Below are 7,118 nucleotides of genomic sequence, written 5' to 3' on the forward strand. Positions count from 1 at the left end.
GATTAATAGTGTTCTGATTGGTTGATCTCTCTTTGTAGGCAAAACCAACAGACAGCTCTGACTCACAAGCAAGGTTTGGAATTTTTTTTAAGAACCACAGGTAGCCTACTGCAGAGGCCTTCAGGCTGGGATGCCACTGCCTTGGAATCTTCAATATGGGAATCTGCTTCCAGCTCAACAATAGTCCTAAAATTGACCTGCCTGGGGATGCCTCCTGCCAGCATGCCTTTCCCACCTCTTCTTCCATAAATGCCCCTCTCCTGCTTCACACATATACACACACACAAAAGTGTACATCTCAACAGGTTGTGAAAACATCTGTGCTCCATACAATTAGACAAACTTAAGACAGCTGGTTTTGTATCATCTTCTATCATCAAGGCACCATAAGGCAGCCCCCAGTTCCTGCCACTCATCTATCAGAGACACTTCCAATAACATCTTCAGTTCTTATGTTTTATCAGTATTTATCAAAATTGTTATATATCTGTACATTGATAATTTATTAATAATAATCATGGAAAAGATAACTAAATTCAGATTTACAAAAAGCCTAATGGTCAAGAGAAATTAAATGTCAATTCACAAACATTTTTATTATAGGGAAATATGATGATCACAAAGACACTCTCACATATAAAAATGTATTAGGGTAAAAATGTGTGAAGGCGGTAGAAAGGATACAAGATTTTAAGGAGAAAAGGGAGCACAGTAAAATTTTTGAATTATTTTTTTTGTCTGTGCTTTAGATGGATAGGTATCAAATTGCTATGGTATTTGTTTTCCACAGAATATATTTTTTAAAATAATGTTGCAATTTTATACAAGTATTTATAGTAAGCTGGAAATGTACAGTCTTACAACTATTTAAACTTATGATTTAGAACTTTTAAAGGGCAACTTCAAAATGTGCAAGAAAGTTTTTTTTTTTTTACCATACATGAAGAATTTTAATATCAGGATTTAAATTTTTGTGCTAAACTCATCCCACATAAGTGAGTAATAAGAACAAAATGCTGAGAGGTGAGAGCCACAAGAAAGAGTCCAATTTCTTTTTTTTTTTTTTTTAATTTTTTTTTTAATTTTTATTTATTTATGATAGTCACAGAGAGATAGAGAGAGAGGCAGAGACACAGGCAGAGGGAGAAGCAGGCTCCATGCACCGGGAGCCCGACGTGGGATTCGATCCCGGGTCTCCAGGATCGCGCCCTGGGCCAAAGGCAGGCGCCAAACCGCTGCGCCACCCAGGGATCCCAAGAGTCCAATTTCTAAGAGGAGCGACATTTTATATGTATTCTGAACGAAGGGATAAAGGTCAAGAAGGACAAGCCTAGTTGGGGCACTGGGTACAGTGATGGCAAATGAGAACACAAAAGGGATGCACATGAACACGACTCCCAGATCCTGTGAGACATACAGAAGATTCTTACAAAAGAATGCATCAGTCCCAAAGGCTTTGGGTCGGAGGAATCTTCTACTAATCCAATCTGAAGCACCTTCTGGCAGTCACTCTCTTTCCAGCACTTTCTGCTCAATCAATCATCATAAATCAAAGCAACAAGAAGTAAAATATTTTGTAAAATGTACTACATGTACACTTATGTGCAATGGTTAGATGTATACATTTTCTATTTGTACACTGTTATGTATACACTGTTTCAATTAATTTTTAATAACCTTATTGACATAACTCATATGCTGTTTAACATATATAATTCAGTGGTTTTTAGCATATTCAGATATGTGCAATCATCATCCCTCTGTAATGTTAGTACACTTTCACCACCCCAGAAGAGAATCCTGTATTAGGAGTCACTCTTACTCTCCCAAACACTCTAGTAAATTCTGGTACCTAGGTCAGATATATGACTTATAAATATATTCTCCCATTCTGATGGCTTATTTTTTTATAGTGTCATTAGAACTTCTAATTTTGATTAAGTCCTATTAATGTATTTTTCCTTTTGTTGCTTGTGCTTTTCTTTATCATCTCCACAAATCCTTTGCTTTATCCAAGGCCATGAACATTTATTTTCATGTTTTTCCAAAGAGCTTTCTAGTTTTAGATCCTACACTTGGGCCAGTGATCCACTTTGAGATCATCTTTGTATAATGATGTGTGGTAGGTAGGGGCTGACTTCATTTTTTCATAAGCGTATATCCACTTGTTCTAGCACTACTTGTTGGGAGGACAAGTGGGCTAGAACTCCCACTTTAATGTCTCATTTACCTTTTACAATAGTCCAGTGAGGTAGGAATTATTGTTCCACTTATAAGTGAGGAAACTAAGGCCAGGGTAGGTTAAGTGACTTGCCTGAGGCCCCAAGGAATGCCCCGTAACAAGTGGAATTTAATGTGACTCCAAAGGCAAAGTTCTACGACAATCCCAGCTGCTGGTAAAACACACATACATACTCATTTGATGCCTTTACTTTTTTTTTCTTGTTAGATATTCCGTTCCTGAGGAGATGTCAGTGTTAAGAACTCTGAAGCCAGAAAAGACAAGCACAGTTCTTATTTTTTTTAGATTTTATTTATTTATTCATGACACACACACACACAGAGAGAGAGAGAGAGAGACAGGCAGAGACACAGGCAGAGGGAGAAGCAGGCTCCATACAGGGAGCCCGACATGGGACTTGATCCAAGGTCTCCAGGATCACGCCCTGGGCTGAGAGCAGCGCTAAACCGCTGAGCCACCCTGGCTGCCCACAGCTCTTATTTTTTAAAAGCTAGTTTAACTAACTAACTAACTAACTAACTAACTAACTAACTAACTAGTAATACAATAGAAATGAAGACATTTCCTACAAATTGGATGACCTGAGAAGTGTGAAAATTAATGAAGGGAAACCTCATGAGAATGGGGCCTGGTGGCCTGGCAAAGGAGAGCTCTCAGGCCCTGGGGCTCACAGTTAATTGCAAACTCCACAGGAAGGGATGTACCTTGCAGGTGGAAACGCCTTCTAATACCCCGCAGGTGAAAGAAAGGCTTTGCTCCTTCCCTGACAACAGCCCAGCCAAAGAGAGAGAGAGATGGTCACAGCACAGCCAGTGAGAAGCCGCCCAGTTTATGCCAATGACCTCTTTGCTCTTAACAGCCTCCCCGACCGTCTGCTTTTTCTAGAAGAGAGCACGCATCTCCTTTCCACTGCGGGCTTCTCTGTGGTTTGTCCCAGCGTGTTAGTCCCGCACTGCAGTTCTCTGCTCTTCCCAAGTAAACCCATCTTTTGCTGGTGACGTTGCTAGCAGCTTTATTTTTAAGCTTAACAGAAGTCAGTATTTTTGGTAGAGCAACAGCACACGGCTTCAGGAGACAGTCACAGGCCCCAGAGGGTCAGCAGGAGACCCACCGACCAGCAGAGACTGGAACCGAGGTAGGTGCCGCAGCTGGAAAAGCAGGAGGCCACGGTGGGACTTCGGGCACAGGCCTCGAGGCCGGGAACACCCGCCGCAGACACCGTGCGCGAGCCTCATTTGTTCTCACACCCTGGCATTGGTCGGTCTAGATCCAGACGCAGGTGGAGCATCTGGTGGCTTGTCCAGCCTGAGTTGTGTCCCACACTGTGGGCAGGGAGGGGGCCGAGGGGCACTTCCTGCTAGCCACTGCACACGCCAGCAGGAATCCTCCAAAATCAGAGGGAGTGGATGCGCCAAATGCCTACTCCCAGGACAGTAGAGACACAACTCTTCTCTGCTGGTCCAGTTGTTTGTTGTTTTGCTTTGTTTGCATCGCAGAGCCACTGTCTCCTTATTCTCGGCCCTCTCCGTATCTCATATGACCTGTTTTCCTGGCGAGATTAACATTTCTGTGTCCGGTGTTTTATACCCACTATGTTGCATCTCCCATTGCACCTTAAAGGCAGACTTACAACATATATTTTCAAATTGCTGATGATCCCTGGGATACCTCAGGGATCACAGTCAGCTCTTCAAAACCCACGTGTGGATCCTCATTAGCCAATTAATCTTAAGTTTGGTTTTCCTTCCAGTCCAGAATGAATCTAGTGACTATACGTTCACCATCAGTTGGGAATGCCCAGGAGGCATTTGCGCCCTTCGACATCAGCCTAATTCAAACGAAGGGCTGAGAGTGGCTGGAGATGCGTGGGCTCTGTCCGAGGGGGACTGGGGCCCAAGTCGTAGCTTTAGCCTTGCCCGTACATACCAATTTTTATTGCTTAATTTGGAAGTTCAAAATGGGAGTCTTTAGTTTTTTAATATTCGGGGTACCTGAAAAGAGATATTTGGCCAGTGGCATAAGGAATCAAATAAAAGAACGGCTGAACAAGCTTTGGAAAGGACAAGAAGGCCTAGGGTTCTTCATTGCCAAGCTTTCTGGGCAACCACATTCAGACAGTTCAACCCTCTGAGGTCTCTGATCTTCAAATCCAGGGCCCAGTTCTTTGGTCATGGAGGCTGAATGACCTGGCATCAGCCATCCTCACCACTCAGAGAGGCATGGGAGATACCATGACTAAAGGTTGCACCCCCATGAAATGTGAGTGCTCCCCAGAGAAATGCAGTGTGAATATCCATAAAGGGGAAATTTGGTTGGGCCTGGAAAGCAAAGCCCCAGACTGCTGCAAACATGTTCAAGGGAAAGCTACAGAGAAGTGAGGGAATGTGCGATGGCTATAATCCTGGACAGGATCCTGAGCATGGGCAGAAGGATTAGACAGATGGAGGGATGGCTCTGTAGTCATGGATGGAGGGAGGAGGAAAAACTAGGTAAGGATGTGTGCTGAGAGAAGGTCCAGAGAGGAGGCCCAGTGGGTGGTTTCCAAGTGTTCTATTGAATGGGGGACGGAAGAGATTATCCAGTCAGGATGAGAGGCAAGTGGATCTGCAGTTTGGGGATGCAGGAGATAATTTCTCAGTTATTTTCTTTCTTTCTTTTCTCTTGTTTCCACTGCATTTATTACTAATATAAAAAAAAAGTTAAAAAGAAAAAAATTCATTCTCAGTTCTCCAGCGGCTCTCATCCCTCCCTCTTGCCCACACAACTCCTGACCCATTTCCTCAGGGCCAGTGCAAAACCGAACCTGTTCACTCCCGTTTTCACAGAAAACAACCAGTGCCAGGGATGTAGGGAAGAAGGTTAGACAAGGGCGACAGTACCGTCCAGGTTTCACCCAAGGGTAGGCCAGGTGGAGATTCACAGAATTCAGATGAAAGGGCTGGTGGCCTCACAATGACGTACTCTAACTAAAGTGGGCTGGAGAGGAGATAGGATAGCCCATAAGAGGCTTTAGAGGACATCTCATGGGCTTGTGTCAAACGCCGAAAAGCCAACACCAGGAGAATGGGGAGACCAGGGAGGCAGTCTTGCAGAAAGTTTCACAATTCTCCCATGTTGGGAGGTGTGGAAAGTCTAGAGGGCATCAAGAGCCTCACTCATTTTGGCAGAAAAACTTACTTTAGTGTTGGGAAGTCACAGTGATGCCACGGACACTGAGAAAGGCTGTGTACGAGGGGATGCACAGTTTCACGAAGCACAGTGATCACAGACCAGAGTGGTGGGGATCACGCTACTGACGCAGAACCTACACAATCCAAAAGCTGGGAGGGTGGCCTTCCAGGGAGTGACTCTGCACCAGTCATCCATACTTGACCTCAGGTCAACTGGCAGCTCTGGGGGTAGGGTTTGTCACATAAAAAGGATTTAAAACAAGCATCTAGAAGAAGGGAATGGTAGGAAACTGCTCCAGGGCTCATACGAATCGAGGGCAGTACTGAGGGCTGGGTGGACAGATGCACAAGAAACAGCACCAAAGAGGTTTCCTGTTCAGCAGTGAGTCGGTGAAGGAGAAGAGGATCCAGGAGGCAGTTGAAGAGAGCAGAGGTGGGGTCCTGAAGGCGAGTCTCTGGAGGCTGGATCAGAAGAAAGCCCACACTCTGGGTACCAGTGATGAAACACAACTCTGGACCCCAGATGGGGGAGGTGGCAGATGGAGGTGGGTGTCACTGATTGAGGGTGGTGGGCAGAACAGCCTCACAGTAGCCGTCACAGGCCCACAGGGCAATATATGGCTGCTAGGTCAGAGGGCTCCTTCCAGCCCAGATGGGAGGGCACAGTCTCATAGAGGAGGTCCATGGGCGCCTGGGTGGTAGAAGGCACAGAGGTCCTCATATCGACAGTGGTCCTTTTTGGCAAAGTGTCGGCAGACAGGGCGGTTGGATTTGTCTTCCATAACTTGGGGGCCATCGTTGGGTGGGCAGGTATTTTTGATAAGAGACCAACTTTTGAGCTTTGGGGTTTTCTCTGCTCTTTATGAAAGCCTCCTCTGGAAGGACCCCCATGGCCCGGTCCAGGAAAAGGTTTAGTATTGGCCCCCCCACCAGCCATGACCATTTGGGCCACCTCCCTGGATCAGGCCTCTGCCCCTGGGAGGAGGTGGGAGGCTCAGCAGTGGTGGAGTCCTTGGTCCCCTTGACCCTGGAGGACCTCTGTGAAGAGAGTCTGCATTCCTGTTTGTCTGGCTCCTTTCACTCAACACCGTGTTTGTGAGATTCATCCAGGTTGCCTGTAGCAGGAATTCGTTCGTTTTCATTGCCACGTGGCATCCCGTTGCATGCACACACAACTTACTTATCCACTCGACTGATGGTGGACATGGGGGTGGATTCCAGTTTGGGGCTGACTTGGGGTCACCAGGCTTTCCACTGGCCACGGGGGGAGGGCCCAGAAGGCTGGGTGGTCCGATGGGACTCCCATCCTCCTGTCTCCAGTCTCCTCCTGCTCTGGCAGCGGGGGCTGCTGCTGATTCTGCTTCTTTCGTTTGGGCATCATGGTTGTGGCAATGGCTGCAGAAGGATTTGGAGGGCAGTCTCTCAGTTATTTTCTCGTGCTTTTCAAGACTCTGTGTTTCTAAGTGTCTAGTGCTCTTAGCACCTGGTGTAGTGTTGGAGGGGCACTGTGTGAGGGGAATGCTTGCAAATAAGCCTGCCCACAGTCCTGATGAGAAGACCAGACCTACACTTGAGCGAGCATGCATCCTGCCTCTCACACACACGTGCACATCCTCCAAGGACTAGGTACAGGGTGCTGTGGGTCTTCTTAGCTAGGAGTAAGAAAGCCATCATTCTGAGGTCTCCCAAATGGCACATGTGGTTAG

General features: G+C 46.2%; 1 pseudogene; it reads right to left on the reverse strand.

The window, feature by feature from the left end:
• Window positions 1–6,080: 6,080 nt before the first annotated feature.
• On the reverse strand, window positions 6,081–6,808 carry LOC112919507 (proline-rich protein 3-like; annotated as a pseudogene).
• Window positions 6,809–7,118: the final 310 nt, after the last annotated feature.

The sequence above is a fragment of the Vulpes vulpes genome, chromosome 1 (genome assembly GCF_048418805.1).
Source record: "Vulpes vulpes isolate BD-2025 chromosome 1, VulVul3, whole genome shotgun sequence".
NCBI lineage: Eukaryota > Metazoa > Chordata > Mammalia > Carnivora > Canidae > Vulpes > Vulpes vulpes.